At 59.2% G+C, this 16,377-nt stretch overlaps 1 protein-coding gene across 1 annotated transcript in view; it reads left to right on the top strand.

The window, feature by feature from the left end:
• Positions 1-11,651: 11,651 nt before the first annotated feature.
• The window catches only part of SYNE3 (spectrin repeat containing nuclear envelope family member 3), a 58,160-nt gene continuing 53,434 nt past the window's right edge, over positions 11,652-16,377 (top strand). Inside the window, exon 1 of the mRNA XM_036425812.2 lies at positions 11,652-11,768. The gene's annotated coding sequence lies outside the window, so the exon portion shown is untranslated. The remainder of the gene's footprint in view (positions 11,769-16,377) is intronic.

Below are 16,377 nucleotides of genomic sequence, written 5' to 3'. Positions count from 1 at the left end.
TGCTCAGTCTAGGACCTGCCAGGGGAGATGCGGTGGAAACGGATTCTCCATCCGGAGAAGCACTTAGGAAAAGCCCAGAGCCCACAGCGGAACCGTATCCAGCGCCTGGAGTTGAGGTGTAGACGTGGGCCTGAGCCTGGCTTCACGCCCCTGAATTCTTAGGAGTTCTAGATTCTCCGAGGAACTTTCCACCCTGTCTTCCCGGGTTTGTGAAAAGTGTGTGACGGCTGCCAACAGTTACTCTTATTTCGAGACATCTTTCTTAGGGTTGCTGAGTTTAAAGAACGGATCGATTTGTCCTATGCTCCTAAATATTCACCCCAAAATCATAGTCTTCCCCAGGCAGCAGCCGTGTGGCTCTTGAGACAGGTTTTGTGCGCCTGCATTCCTGCGGACCTTCCCCTGACCCTGGGACAAAGGTCCTCGGGTGTTTTGGTCCCTAAGTTGGTGCGAGGGGCGGTGTTGGTGGAGGGCATCTTTTTGCCAGACGTGAGCTCCAGGCGCTGTGCTGCCTCCACCAGCACTCTGAAATCACACTGCTCTGCCCTCCCCCACCAGCAAGTCCCACAGAAATGAGACCCTCCCGTGCTGTCTGCACCGCGATGCCTGGGTGCACCAGGCTCACCGGGGATTGTCGTGTCTCAGAACTAGGAGGACAGACGCACTTTCAGCCTGAAGCCCAATGACCACAGCGGGGCCACAGGCTCCGTGTTCGAAGGTTTCCCTCTCCGTGTCCCCTCGCATCTGCTTTGCAGGGAGGCCCAGCCCCCGGCCTCTGCTGGGCTCTGTCTGGTGAGACCTTGTCTAAGGGAACAGCCCACAGCACACGGTGACACTGGGAGGTAAGTGGTGATTGCAAACACATCCAGGCGGATTGGAGCGATAAGGGAAGGCTCACTCCCCGCAGTCTGTGCAGCGAAGATTGGAGAGCCTGGCAGAGTGTTTCTCTCTTCTGGCAGCAGATGGTTTCCGAAACTTAAGCTGTTACTCCAGCCCAACCCCTCCGGAGACCGTGGGAGCGAAAGCGGGAGGCGGCGCTGTTGCAGGCCTGCGGGGGAGATTTATCTGCTAGCAGAAGTTTCTGGCTCCTCCTGATAATCACCGGTTTGCAGCCGGGCGAGCAGTGGGGCAGCTTTATTAGTTCCTTTGAGCGAGTGCTCAGATGATTTGCCAAGAACCTAAACACTCCTTGTGATGAGTCAGCACTCCACGTGGTGCGTGCACCTTGGGCCTCAGGAATGTAATGGCTTCGGATCACACCTCGCTCTCCTGGGAACCCACGGCCCCGCCCTCTGCAGCAGCCCGTCCCGCAAGGACAGGGACTGCCCACCTCACAGAGGGGAGGGCGGGGCTGGAAATGGGAGGAGACCTAAGCTGTTCGTTTAAAATTGGAGGATTTTAAACATTTTTCTGCTTTTAGGGCCTGAAAAATTCCATTTGTTAATACTAACTTTACGTTTTTTTATAGTGTGCCTGTTGAGATGTAGTTAGTTAGTTAGCGGTTATCAAATTTCAGTGAGCCAGAGTTTTAATAGAAGACTTATAAACTAATTATACTCTGTTTAAAAAATAAAAAAGGCAAAGGGGTCACTTTGCATAGACCTCACTTGCTAAGGGGGGTGACCAGGAGATCTGGCATTAAAAGCCCGAAGAGAGGGTGCCAGTGGGCAGGCTCCCCTGGGGTATGTGGTGACATGCCATTTCCTGGCTAGCCTGCCCTCTCCGTGCAGCGCTGAGTGTCAGTCATTCGGAGACAGTGCGACGGGCCCATCCTCACACCGCGCAGCTGCAGCTGACAGTCCCGCACCGCTGGCTGCCGGGGACAGCCTGGACATCCCCTCACTTGCTTGTGTTAATATCTCAAAGGGTTATCTTGAGAAACCTGGAGCATTTCATCATGAGCCTCTGCCTTACCCTGCACGGCAGGTAGGGGGCGCTGCCAGTTTTCCTTGGGGGGCAGGAAGAGGGGCGGTGCTGAGAGCCTGCAGACACTCAGTTCTCATCCAGGACTGGCCAAGGCTTCCTTTTCTGATGTTACAGCCACAACAGATGAAAAGCAGTCCGAGTAAAAAGTTTCACACCAGGAACAGGAAAGAGCAGTGACTAACAGGTTAATGAGAGATTTTAAAAATGAAGAAGCAGCTGAAACCGGTTTGGCTCAGTGGTAGAGCGTCGGCCTGTGGACTGGAAGGTCCCGGGTTCGATTCCGGTCAAGGGCATGTACCTTGGTTGCGGGCACAACTCCAGTAGGGGGTGTGCAAGAGGCAGCTGGTTGATTTTTCTCTCTTATTGACGTTTCTAGCTCTCTATCCCTTTCCCTTCCTCTCTGTAAAAAATCAATAAAATATATAAAATAAATAAATAAAAATAAAAATGAAGAAGCAAACATCCTGGGATGATGATGATGATGATTATTATTATTTTATTTTTGAAAAGCAGCATTCTGGGAGCATTGGTTTAATCAGGGCCACCCGCTCTCACCAGACACTATTCCTCGGGCCTTGGGGCCTTGTGTAGGGATGTCAGTCACCAAGGAGGCGCTGGTGCCGGCCTGGAGGAGTCGGGCACACGCCATGGGTATCAGGCTGTGACAACAGGCATGCACGTGGCCTCAGGGCGATGTTGGTAAGCAGAGGGATGCCTCTGCCCTCCTCGGCCACAGCCCCATTCTGCCTGTGACGGGCGTCCTGTGAGTCCGCTGTGGGCCGGGGCTGAGTGCTGCGGGCATGCCGCTGGGTCTCTCTAGGCTGCGGGAGCCAGGTGAGAGAGCTCGGCTGACCTCAGGCCCGCAGACGCCACCTGTAGAGCCGCTGTGAGCGCCCGTCTCGTCAGTCCCTGTGCGCAGCCGGGAGTTGCAGGCTGTGCAGTCCTGTTCACAGCAGTGGGGACCAAGCCCTTCGGGAGCCTGGGTGTGTTGTTTCATTTTTAGCCCCTCCCCCGAACCCCCACTAGCCCGGAGCTTATAGTCCACCGGATTCTCTTTTGCGTCCGGCCCTGAGCGTTAGTCATACCCGGCGCTCAGGATGTGCTCAGGGCGTCATTCTTTCTTTTATCCTCCCAAGCTCTGTCACTGGTTTGAGAGAGAATCGTCTACCAGTTGCCTCCTGTGTGCGCCCTGACTGGGGATCGAACCCGCCACCTTCTGGTGTATGGACGACGCTCCAACCCACGCCGGGGCTCAGGGCGCAGTTCCTGCGTGGAGAGCACTCACAGGTGACCGTGCAGGACAGGGTCTCGGAAACCCCACGCTGCAGGGGCCCCTCTGCCTTGGCGCGGGAGGGGAGGGGAGGGGAAGATGGCCCACGGAGCGCCACCAGCTCGGTGCAGATTGGAAAGACACCCGCTCCCAAGAGCCTTCCTCAGGACAGGGACAGGGACAGCAGCAGGGACGTCCCGGGTGGGGCTGGGAGTCCAGCCGTCAGCACTTGGGGGAGGGCACAGGAGAGCCCATGGGGTGGCCCTTTAAGGGAGGCTGGGAAGGAGGGAGAGCTGGGTTTCAGGGAAGTGCTCTGGGCAGGAGGAAGCAGCCAGGGCAGAGGCCTAGAGCAGCAGGCACGTGGCCAGAGCTGCGGCCTGGGAGGCGCCTGTGGGGTGAGGGAAGGTCGCAGAAGTGCACGCCGCCCGTTCTGAAGAGGTGAACTGGGGGGGTGGGGGGAGCCCCCTGTTGAGCTTGAACTGGAGGCTGCAGAGGAGGAGGCCAGCCAGGAGGCTGCGGTCCAGCTGCTGGCCTGGCTGGGGTGGCACAGGTGTTCCAGACCTGGCGGTAGAGCCCACGGCATTCGGCCCCTGGCTGGTGTGGGTGGGCCGGGAGGAGAGAGTGGGGCTCCGGCTGTCCGGTTCCTGGCTTAGCCGCTCGCTGGTGGTCCTGCAGAGGCAGCAGACAGAGCTGGGAGGGGTGAGGCGGCGTTTACTCTGGGGCATTCTGAGCTTCGAGGAATCGGAGGCACCTGATAAGGCATCGGCAGGTCTGACCCTGGTGGTAAAAGGGTTTTGGGCAGGGAGAGCAGGAGAAAGAAGGAAGCAGGAGAGCCTGGGACTGTGTGCGGTCAGTGACTGAGCGGCAGGAGGCGGAGGCAAGAGCTCCCGGGAGAGAAGCCACAGGGCCTGCGAGGGCCAGTGCCTCCTGGACGTGGCGCTCCAGGTGAGCGTGGCTGTGGGCTGGCGCAGGCAGGCCTGGACCTCTCGAGTGGCCCAGAGCAGTGGTGAGTGTCTTCTGGCTGCTGTGTGTGTGTGTGTGTCTGTGTGTGTGTGTATCTGTGTGTGTGTGTCTCTGTGTGTGTGTATGTATGTATGTATGTGTGGGTGTGTACCTGTGTGCGTGTGTATGTATGTGTGTGTCTCTCTCTGTGTGTGTATGTATGTGTGTGTCTCTCTGTGTGTGTATGTATGTGTGTGTGTATCTGTGTGCGTGTGTGTGTGTGTATCTGTGTGTGTATGTGTGTGTGTATCTGTGTGCATGTGTGTGTGTGTGGGGGGGGCCCGTGCTGCAGGCTGCCTTAGAGTTAGGCACTGATTGACAAGGGCCCTGTCCTTCTGCTCAGATTCACCAGTGACACAAACAAGCAAGCATTTCCGTTCGGATGTGGGAGCAGCCAGGCTGCTGAGCGGGGCGGTGACCCCAGGGCAAGGCACCAGCACGGACCTTAGACCCAGGGCCCTGAGTGTGCGCCCCGCCCCCTGCCCGCCCGGGGCTGCCTGCGTCCGCTGAGCCTGCTCTCCAGCCAGGAGGGCCTGATGGCACACCAACCGACCAACCGGACACAGTGAAAGAAGGGCCTTGGCACTCAAGTTCTGTAAGGTCTCCGGCCGGGGCTGTGCTCCAGCCAGGACCTGCCGCGGGCACCCAAGGCAGCGTTCCGGCCAGTGTGCCTGGTTCACAGTGAGTCTAGGGCTTTGTCTGTGCCCAAGACCTGTCACCCAGAGCTGCGGGACCCTTTGGACACAAGCCCTGCCACTGGAATATCGAGGGCATCTGCACCCCAAGGAGGGCTTCCCCAAAGAGCAGAGCCCGCCTGGGTTCTGCTGCCCAATCGGTGCCAAGGCCAGGCCTCTGCCAGCCTGCCAGGGGCTCAGAGCCTCCCCCTGCCTCCCAGGCACGCTGCCTGTCACCGCCGCTAATGCTATCACAGCAGGCCCGCACTCCCGGGAGCCCAGGTTTCTCCCCTCCTGAGGGAAGCCCTCCTATGGCCGCCACTCAGTGCTGTCTGAACGGGAGTGGCTGAGGGCTCTCTCCCTGACCCGCACATCTGCACAGAGCAGCCAGCCCCTCCACCCCCCCAGCTCCGCCAGCTGGGCAGCACCCACCAGAGAGAGACCAGGAGCTTCTCGCTGCTCCCCTCCTCCCCTCCCTCCCCCGCACCCCAGCAGGGCTGGCAGCTCTGACATTGTCAAGGCTGCATTTAGGCTTCAAAACATAGATAAGCCGGGTTCCTAAAATGCTACTGTTTACCCCGTATGGTGCAGCTGGAAGGGCGAGCCGCCGCCTCAGCCCTGGGAGCGCACGGCCCAGCTCGCGGGTTTAGTAACCAAGGAAGTGGGCGTGACGTCCCTGGCACGCACAGAGCAGTTCAGAGAACAGAAACCGCATCTGTTATCGGTGTGCTCAGCCAGCCTCGTGTTCATCTCTGCAGCTGTGCTGCTGTGCTGCTGTGCAGCCTCACTGAGGGCACAGCCCTGCTGCACAGGCATGCACATACATGCACACACATGCACACACCACACACACACACACACACACACACAGACATGCACACTAAAGCTGGTGCCGTTCTTTGCAAAGTAACTTTATTCCTTGTCATAACCTTGGCCATAAAGAACTTGTCACATGCATGAAGCCAGAGCCCACCACTGGGGTTCCGTGTGGCTCTGTGTGAACACGGAGCCTAAGAAGCAGCTGGATTCATCATGACCAGAAAGTGGCCTCCGAGATCGCTGCCTGCCACACAGGGTGCCCGGGGCCAGGGTGCCGGCTGAGGCCAGAGGGCCTAGGTGGGTACCCTAGGTCCGTCATGTGACTGCTGTGTGACAGTGGGCCAGTTATTACCCTCTCTGTGTCCTCCTTTGTAAAATTAGATCATAATTACCATCCACCTGAAGGTGGTGATGAGCAGTAAAAGGGTTAATGTAAGTAAAGGGTCAGGACAGCACTTGGCACCAGTGACCCTTTAATAAAAGTTAGATATCATTAATCTCCATCAGTCAAAATGTAGCTCTATCTCGCCTCCCACACCTTTCCCCAGACACCTGCGTCCACTCCTCCCCGCCTCTGGACGCCTCCAGGAGTCACGCAGGCCTTTGAGGCCTCGCTACCTCAGGGTTTCCGTCCTGCTGCTTCCGTGGGCTGCGAGTCCCTGACGGGGGAACCACGCAGCTGGCTTCTGTTGGGCTCCCAAGCGGTGGCCGGCCCGGGGCAGCTCCCGGACACTCGCCCGTCCTGGGCGAGGCCATCCCGGTGAGTCAGTGGGTAGGAATCGAGGGGCGGTGCTGCACACGGATGCTCTGGGGGGCGGAGGGGGGGCTCACATGGACACGGAGACCTGCGCTACATGCTCATCCAGCCCCCTGCTAAGCGCCCCGCGCTGGAAAGCAGCACCGGCCCTCACGGGGTGGTCCACGGGGGTCAGTCCATGCTGTGACCTCTCCGCAGCCGTACAGGGCGGAGCTCAGGGCACACCGCCGGGGACTCGCCGGTGAGTCACACGGGGTGGGAACAGCCAGTCCCCAAAGGATGCAGACTTTATGATTCCACTTACTTCACTTTATTGTGTGTGTGTGTGTGTTTAAATTATTTTTTTATTGATTTCAGAGAGGAATGGTTAGGGAAAAAGAGACAGAAACAGCCCTGATCGGTTTGGCTCAGTGGATAGAACATCGGCCTGAGGACTAAAGGGTCCCGGGTTCGATTCCGGTCAAGGGCATGTACCTTGGTTGCGGGCACATCCCCAGTAGGGGGTGTGTAGGAGGCAGCTGGTCGATGTTTCTGAGTTGCTATCCCTCTTCCTTCCTTTCTGTAAAAAAAAAAAAAAAAAAAAAAAAAAAAAATCAACAAAATACATTTTTTTTAAAAAGAAACAGAAACATCAATGATGAGAGAGAACCACTGATTTGCTGCTTCCTGCTCGACCCACTCCAGGGATCAAGCCCACAACTTGGGCACGTGCCCCAACTGGGAATCCAACCTCAACCATTGTGCCACACTGGCTGGGCCATTGGTACCACTTTCTTGAAATAGCAGAAGTATAGCATTGAGAACAAAAGAATGGTTGCGGGGTGGGGAGGGGGGGTAAGGAAGGGAAGGGCAGGAGGGAGGAGCATGAGAGCCGTGTGGTGATGCCGGCATCCCGGGGGCGCCGGTGTGCGTGTCTGCACTGTGACGGGGTCGGTGTAGCTTTGCAAGACGCTCCCCTTGGGGAAGACTGGGGGCCAGCCAGCGGACTCTGTCGCTTTGGTGAACTGCTTATATACTCAAGCACCTCACCGTCACAGTGTAAGGAGAGTGAAGGCGTTCCCAGCAGAAGCAGAGAGGGTAGCTTGGTTTGCCCGCTCCTAGGAGAAATACAGCAAACTTCTTATTTTACTTTTAAATATGTTTCTATTGACTTCAGAGAGGTGCGGCGGGCTGTCTCTCTGTTCTCGTGTCCATCACAGAAAACGACAGGTTGCTGCGTGGAGGAGCTGGGAATTAAGAAATATTGAAAAAATAGACAAAGAGGCAGAAACAGATTCAGCAAGCTGGGCGCTAGGTGGGCGCCATCTCTCTGATGGAGAGGCAGCAAGCGACCCCCCAAGCCACGCAGGTTTATTTATAGGCTCAAAGGAGCTTATTTGCATTCTTAACAAGGCCCTAGCATTACTGGATTTACATTCCTAGACCCGCCCCTGCTGACACCTGGACAAGGGTACTCTGCCAGTGCCTCGGGCTCAGCTGACAATTTAAAGAATGTCCATGCGCATTCTCAGGCGGCCCTCTACGGAGAGGAAGGGAGAGGAAGGGAGAGAAACATCAACGATGAGAATCATTGATCGGCTGCCTCCTGCACGCCCCAGCCTGTGCCCGACCGGGAATCAAACTGTGACCTCTTGGTTCCTAGGCGGACGCTCAGCCGCTGCACCCCGCCAGCCGGGCTAGCAAACCTCTGTTCCGAGGGTTTTCCCTTTCAGGAATAAAGCCTGTCCGCTGTACGTCAGCCTTCCTAAGCTACTGCTCATTCCTTGCAGTGGAACACAGCGGTGCTCAGTCGTGCTAAGGGACGCCCTGGCCTGACAGTGAGGCTCACGTTTTTCCAATCGGGGGCAGCGGCACGTTCACAGAGGCAGGAGCTCGGCCGCCCACCGGAGCCAGTCCTGTGCCTGACTCACCGGAACAACACGTTTATTGAATAAACGCAGCGTGATTGCTGTGTCCGGGGGAGAGCCTGCATTCCTCTGGTCCCCACGCTCAGGGTGGAGCTGACGCCTCGCCATCCAGCGGGGGTGTGGGCTCAGGTGCTGGACGGCCGCTGGTGGCGGGAAGCCCACCCACCCGGACCCGCTCAGGAGCCAGGCCGGTGCTCCGGGCACCCTAAAGCACATGGTGAGCCGGAGTGGGGAAGGACAGACAGACACTGGAAGACGAGGCCAAAAGGGAAGCGGAGAAAGACGCTGAGAGCAGGGCCAGGGTGAGAACCAGCCTCCGGCCAGGCCAGGATTTCTCCAAGGGGCACCCAGAAACGATGGGAGGAACCACGTTAGTAGGCTGAGTGTTGACCTATGATCCAGGGCGGATGTTCATTCCCGGCTGGTCAGTGGCACTCGTGTGGTCCTCTCTAGGGGGAGCCGTCTCCTGCAGAGAAGTGGGGCCACCAGTGACCACCCTGGCACTCTGCCCTCTTGCCTCAGTTTACCCGTCTGTACTGCAGGAGGCGGGAGTCCAGGGGAGCGGGTCCAGTGTTTGTTCTGACCCGGCTGTGGAGACCGACCGCAAACAACAGGCACCGGGGCTTGCACAATCAGACTCCTCCCGCTGGCTGCCGAGGCCGGTTAACCGACCACAGATCCAGGCAGCCACCCCGGGCTGGTGAGGCTGGCCCGCCGCCTGAGCTCGCGTGGTGCTGGGGCCGCGGGCGGCGGGAACAGACAGACGTGGGGGAGCGGCGTGCAGTGGAAATGCTGCCTTTCGGGGACCGTTGTTGTTGCACAAACAGCTCCCACTGCCAGATGAGTCAGAGTTTCCGAGCAGCCCAATTTCAGGGCCTCCCTGTGGTTCCCCCTCCGGGCCACTTCAGAGAGGGAGGCCGTGGGCTGGGGTTTCCTGTGCTCCACGGGAGGGGCTCTCCCCACCCCACCCCGGGCCAGCGTTTCCCTCCAGACCAAGTTTTCCTTCCCACCCCTTTCCGTAGCCGTGGGCCATGAGGAAGAACTGCCGTCTTTATGGGCTTCCTGGTTAGGACTCCCCATCCTCCCCCCCCCACCCCCCTGTATGGACTGGCAAAAGGCTGCCATGTAACTGACAAAAAAACGAGGTCTTGTTTTTATGTCAGACTTAAAACAAAGAAAAACAATGGGAAAGTGTTCTGGAGGCACCAAGCCTTGTGAAACTAAAAATAATAACAATAAGGCGACGAACATCTGCCTGCTATTTTGTGGCTTTCAAACTATTTTGATCACATGCATTCCCACCTATGAAATATTACTGCTGCTCCCTTCTGATCGACCGGAAAACCAAGGCTGAGAGGCCGCCTGGCTTGCTGAGGCTCATGCCTCCGTTAGGCTGCAGGGCTGGGCCTGGAGCGGGGTCTCAGCCAGGGAGCCGGCGCTCCGAGCCGCCTGCACAGTGAGTGACAGCTTGTCTCTGTGCACAGCACTCCCTGGGAGGCCGCCAGCCCCTAGGACACAGTCATTGCGCTGACCTCCCCGGGGTGCAATCTTTGCCACACTCTCCGCCACATTCCCGGGGTCTAGCACGCAGTAGGTGCTCGGGAAATGTCTGGTGCCAGGAGCTGCAGCGCCCGCGCTGTGCCCAGAACAGCTCCAGTACCCGGCTGAAGCCATTATTAGCCCCATTTCACAGAAGAGGAAGCGGAGGATGAGAACGAGCTCCAGGCTGCAAACTCCAGCCGTGTGACACCAGGGCTGGAGCTCTGTACTCCCAAGCGGGCCAAACCGAGACCGGTCAAGGGCAGGGGTGGGAGAGGCCCTGCGTGTACGTCACCTGCGGCCCTGGGAGTCATCCTACCTCAATAACTGGGTCCCAAGGTTCCTCCTGCCCGGCTGACACTGGCATGTAACTCAAGGTCTACCCAGTGTTAACTCTATGCTTTGGCACCCTTCTGCCTCCCCCAGTGTGGAAAACACACACACACACACACCCCTTCACTGTCTGGTCCCGGTTTACAGTCTGGTCCTTCTTCTAGGACAGTGATTTCTCCTCTGATCTATTCCACCCGGACAGGGCCGCCAGCCTCACTGGCTCTGGGCCCAGCCCCCTTTCACTGCCGGAAAATGGGCGTGGCCACACCTGACTGGAAGACCTGTCCTCGGGCACCAGTTCCCCTCCCTCTGGGACTGCCACCCATCCAGAGGAGGCGGACCGTCCTGCAAACCTGCCAGGGCTGGGCAAAGGTCCCGTTGGGGCGGAGGGCAGGTCAAAGGGCAAGGCCCCAGCTGACTAGGCGTGGGTGTCAGCTGGGTTAGGGCCCTCGCTGGTGGGGGCTAGCGCACTGGTGTGGGTGGCTGCTGGGGGAGGGGGCGCGGGGCGCCGAGGAGGCAGCACCTCTGGGGCCTCGGGTTTGTGGGGGGCTCTGGTTAGGGGGACCCACATTCCCGGTGGGGGGCTCTGGTTAGGGGGGACACATTCCCGGTGGGGGGCTCTGGTTAGGGGGACCCACATTCCCGGTGGGGGGCTCTGGTTAGGGGGACACATTCCCGGTGGGGGGCTCTGGTTAGGGGACACCTTCCCGGTGGGAGGCTCTGGTTAGGGGACCACATTCCCGGTGGGGGGCTCTGGTTAGGGGGACCCACATTCCCGGTGGGGGCTCTGGTTAGGGGGGACACATTCCCGGTGGGGGGCTCTGGTTAGGGGGACCCACATTCCCGGTGGGGGGCTCTGGTTAGGGGGACCCACATTCCCGGTGGCTCATTCCCAGACGCCTCTGCTCCTTGACATCCTGGGGACTCCCCGAGGTCCCACGCCTAGTGGCGCACCCCTGCCAGGCTGGCGGGAGCTGTCACCGGGCTTGCGCCGGCGGGAAGGGGTGCCCCGCCTTCGCCCCACCTCGGCTCGGAGCGGCAGCCCTGCCAGCCCCATCTCCTCCGATCCGCACGGGCGCGGAGCTCCCTCCCGGATTCAACTTTGATTCAACTTTCCCGGGAAGCCGGCCCCGCCTCCGGAGAGGGGTCTGGGCGGCGCGGCCGGGGCGGCTCCGGAGGGGGGCGGCCTGGGCGCGGGCCGGGGTGGGTGAGCGCCCCGCGCCCCCCGCCTCCCGGGCTCTCAGGCGCCCGCCGGGCTGGGCTCGGTCCCGGGCGTCCCGAGCGCGCGGAGCCGGGCGTCCTCCCGTCCCGGCGGGCGGGCGGGGCGGGCGGGGCGGCTCCGGCGGGAGCTCCCGGGGACGGGGCGGGGCGGGATGGGGGCCAGGGTCCGGCCCTCCCTCCCGGCCCCGCCCCGCCCCGCCCGCCCCGCCCGGGACGCCCGGGACGCCGGGGAGGAGGAGGAGGAGGAGAAGGAGGGCGGCTTCGCGATCTGCCCGCGGCTCCGGCTCCGTGCGAACCGCCCGCGCCCGCGCCCGCGCCCGGTGAGTGGGGACCGGCCGGAGGCGGGGAGGGGGGTCCGGGGCCGCAGCCGGACGCGCCCCGGGATCGGGATCGGGGCGCCGCCAGGCGCGGGGACCCGGGAGCGCGGGGCGGGGCGGGGCCGGCGTGACAGCTGCGGCGGCGGACTGGCCGGCGGGCGGGCGGTATTTTTAGTTTAAACCGCCGCTCCCGCCGCCCGCGGAGCCCGTCCTCCCGCCCCCCGAGGCGCCCCAGGAGGAGCCCCGCGCCCCACCTTTCTCCGCGGCCGCGGGCCGGGCCTGGGGACACGCAGAGCCCGGAGCCGGCGCCGCGCGGAGGGAGCCGAGTCCCCTCGCCGCCCGCTGTGCGCGCAGGGCCAGCCCTCGCCCTCGCTGAGCCTCACGCAGTTCTAAGGAGGAAGGAGCCCCAAACGGATGGGACTCCCCTCGGGGTCTCCACATCTGGATTGGGGACGGGGACCTGGCGGGTCTGGCCCTGGTCTCACGGGAGCCCGGGAGGGGGACGGGGTGGGGGGCCGCCCAGCTTCCAGGCTCCGAGGCGGGGGACTAGGGTGGGGCCATGAGGATTGTATCGATTGGCCCTGGAGCGCTGGCCCGGGCCGCTCCGGACCCTCTGGAGGGCTAGAGTTAGGGCTAAGGTCAGGGTTAGGGTCAGGGTAACTTCCTAAACCGGCAGCCCACAGGGCTCCTGACCGGCCAGGGGACCCCCGTCCCCCAGGAGGGCAGGGGGAGACCTGGGGGAAGGTGATGTCCTCCCAGAACAGGAGCTGCCACGTGCAGGACCGCCCTCAGCCCCTGGGCGGGAGGACAGCCCAGAGAGGGGGGCGACCTGCCAGGGCCGCCCAGCCCAGAACCAGCTGCCTCTCCGAGGGGCCGGGCCTGCCTCCACACAGCCAGCCTGGCACCAGCAGCCCCGGGGCTCAGAGCGGGAAGGCGGGAGGTGCCCGTGCCAGCAGGCGGGTTTCTGTTTCCTGTAACCGTGCCCCAGCGGGGCTCCCACAGGACACGTGTGGGTCTGCGCATTCCTCAGGCAGGACCGCCGCCCACGCACAGCTGTGCCCCTTTCCAGCAGAGGCTCCTCCGGGGCAGCTGGAGCGGGAGGGGGCCGGGCCGGGAGGCTTATTTCGGGCCCAGTGCTCCTGGGGGCGGGGGAAGGGCTGGGGACACATGGCGGCACTGTGCCCTTCAGGGTCTCCATGGGAACGGCCCGCTGCTTTGCATGTCCTCCCCAAGGGGTGGCCTTGTCCGTGCTGGGCGGGGCCTCCACCTGCTGATGCGGAAACCTGGGGTGGGGGTGGGGAGACCCTGGCTTGGCTGCAGGTGACTCCCCGCTGGGGAGGCAAGACGGGGCAGGTCGGTGCCCCTCCGAAGCCTGTGGGGGCCTGGAGGGCAGTGCCCCCCCCCTCACCAGCTATTGGGGGGGGGGTGGCCAAGGCAGAGGCCTGGTCCAGTGTTCCAGTCCTTCCTGGAGGATAATGTGGCACCCCTGGCAGTTGAAGCCTCGATGCTGTCATCTCTGATGTAGAGATCAGCTATGTGCTGTCAAGAGGATCAGTTGAGGATGGCGCCCAGCAGAATGCCCCCCCACCCCCGAGTGGCAGGGACCTCTAGGCTGAGGTTGGGGAGGGGCGTCCAGCACCTCCAAAATGCTTGCAAGGACGCAGCAGAGAGCTGCTCTAGGGAGCGATGAGGCTCAGAGCATTGCAGCGGCTTGCTCAGGGTTACTTACTGGGAAGTAGATGGTGGCAAAAGCAGGGAGGGGGTGTCCCTACAAAAAGTCTGCTGTCACGGCGGGGAGGGGGCTGGGATTGGGCGTCTCAGGGCGGTTCCTAAGGTGCTCACCTTGTAATTATCGGTGAGCACACCTGTTTCATGCACACCTCTGCAAGTAGAGCCTGTTTCACGCATTTAAGCAGGTTAAAAAGAGTAAGGGAATGACAATGCTATGTGGGCTGTCTGGTGGGTGGGAGGGTACAGGATCGGGAGAGGCCTGGGCTCCATTATGCTGTGTCTTTGGGTGGTGGGCTCACGGGCCTTATTTTAAAATATCTTTATGATTCATCCTTTACAAATAGGGACCATATATACACATTATATATGATGTACGTAAACATTGTATATAATCCATCTATAAATATAACAGACTAATGTGCTAAGTGTCCTTTCCTCTGTCTGGCTCGAAAGCCACAGTTTGCTGCTCTGTTGACTAATGAGTTTGCCGACCACTGGTCTGGGTAATGACATCACATAGCAACACCCGGCTTCCTCTCCCTAGCGACTGGCCTCCTTGCAGCTTCTTCAGCCCAGGAACACGACTGCTTTTCAGCCAGGTACGAACATTTCACATTGTAACCAAATGTCTGTGAAGCGTTTTCACTTGCCTCACAGAAGGACTTCCTCACAGAAGTCCTGGAGTAGGTAGATAGGAGACTCAGTGGAATCCTATTTTCTTTTCATTAGCCAGAAAACGGAGACTTGGAAAGCTTAGAAACTTGACCTGACTGAAAAGAAGATTGGTGGACCTTGAAAATGAATTCAGGTTTTCTCACTGCGCAGAATATAGTCAAACACTGTGGCAGTTAAATCTTTTACTCTTTGTTCTCCCTGCGTGATCTACAGTAATAACCTGCTTCGCGTTGATATTTACTGCTGTGTTGCTGACAATTACCTGAAAGAGAAGTTGGGGTGCTTCACTGGGCTGGGAAAAGTTTAACTATTAGTACATCAGAAAGCATGTCTAATTAAGAAAGTTTACTCTCTCTATATAAAAGGCTAAGTTGACTCATGCATGCGAGATACATATAAAGCTCTCGCTGGCGCCAATCGCACACATGTGTTTCGATATGTCACTGTCGATCATGAATTTGGTTGATACTTCTATTATAGAGAAAGGGCGAATAATAGTGATATTAAAATATTTCTTCTAATTAATGTCCTTCAATGTGTACGAATTCTGGTACTGGGCCACTAGTTATATATAATGTTTATAAACATTGCACATATTCTATTATATATGATAGCAGTGATGGTGCCCCTGATATATGTATATTATATATGAACATTATATATAATACATGTAAACATAAGTAATATATCATAAATAAACATTCTATATAGAGTATATACACATTGCATTCTATGCGATGTCTATAAATATTTCATATAATGTATATACTATAGGTTATGTATACACATTATCTATAAACATTACATATAACATATGGTATAAATATGTATAACATATAAACATTATATATAGTGTATATAAAATTGCATATATTCCATTATATATGATGTTATATAAACATTGTATATGTCCCTTTATAGTTATCAAATCTTACCTACAAGTAAATGAAAGGATAGCATGGGCCTTTTCCACAGAGAACACGAGGCTCCACCCACAGTTCCAAGTTAATCTGCTGGATTTAAAGACGCAAACCCACAAGCCCTGCTGCATGGCAGCCAGGAGACTTTTCATTTGGAGAAGTAATCCAACAAGAAGACATTAATGCTTGGGAGCTCAGCTTCTCAGGGTGTTTTTAAACTCTTAGCCTAATGATTTCTGCTTCTGAATCAGAAAATTGTGGCTTGTTTGAGTTGGGAGGAGCCTCAGGCCTGGACCAGTCTGACAGCGAGGGACGTGCCCTGGCCAAGGACAACATTAGGTGCACGAGGAGGGAAGACACCCGGGCCACGGCTGTGAGGGGCCACGGCTGTGAGGGGGGACGGCTGTTTGGGCCACGGCTGTGAGGGGCCACGGCTGTGAGGGGTGACGGCTGTTTGGGGCCACGGCTGTGAGGGGCCACGGCTGTGAGGGGCCACGGCTGTGAGGGGGGAACGGCTGTGAGGGGCCACGGCTGTGAGGGGCCACGGCCTCCTGGGGATGGCAGCGGAGTGGCTGACACCTGCTGTGTGGTCAGTGTGACTGCAACAAGTCGGGCGCTGCGACCTGTGGTGACCGTACAGCTTAGAGCCAACAGGAGCAGGCCGTGGTGAAAGGAGGGGTGTGCGGAGCCAGGATCGCCCTCCTGCAGGAGCCGGCCCCTCCCCCTGTGCAGGCAGGCTCCGTGCCTGTCGCTCTGGTGGGAAGGCTGCCCCGGGCTTCAGGGGGACAGGCTCAGCGTGGTAAGCACCTTCCCAGGTCCCGGCCTGGAGGGAGGGAGAGGACCTCCACCAGAGGAACTGAGAATGGGAAGCGTCTGGTGAGCGGTGCGGGCACACACCCTTCCCTCCCGGAGGCTCAGCTGCCAGGGGCCGCGGGGACCAGCGGAAGTGGAGGGTCACAGGGAGGTGTCCCCCCAGCAGTCAGCTGGGGGAGGCAGGGGCTCCGAGTGCTCGCTTCCCTCCTGGCCGAGCTGGCTCTGTGGGGGGCAGCGGTGCATGGGAAGGGGGAGGGGAGGGAGGGTCGGGAACCCATCCCATTGGGGCTCCGTTTGCCCCCTGGCCGCCTTCTTTCTCTCGGAATCCCAAGTGTCCTTCCGGCCCTCCCATCCCGGGCACGGAGGCAGCCATTGTCCCTGCTTGTGTGTTCACCTGGCACGTGTGCTCACCTCCACGTGTGCTCACCTGGGCACACACACGTTCACCTGGGCAGTGCAGCCGGGGGCCGCAG

The sequence above is a fragment of the Pipistrellus kuhlii genome, unplaced genomic scaffold (assembly GCF_014108245.1).
Source record: "Pipistrellus kuhlii isolate mPipKuh1 unplaced genomic scaffold, mPipKuh1.p scaffold_m20_p_85, whole genome shotgun sequence".
NCBI lineage: Eukaryota > Metazoa > Chordata > Mammalia > Chiroptera > Vespertilionidae > Pipistrellus > Pipistrellus kuhlii.
The sequence above is the reverse complement of the archived record's forward strand: the minus strand, read 5'-3'. Positions and strand labels throughout refer to the sequence as shown.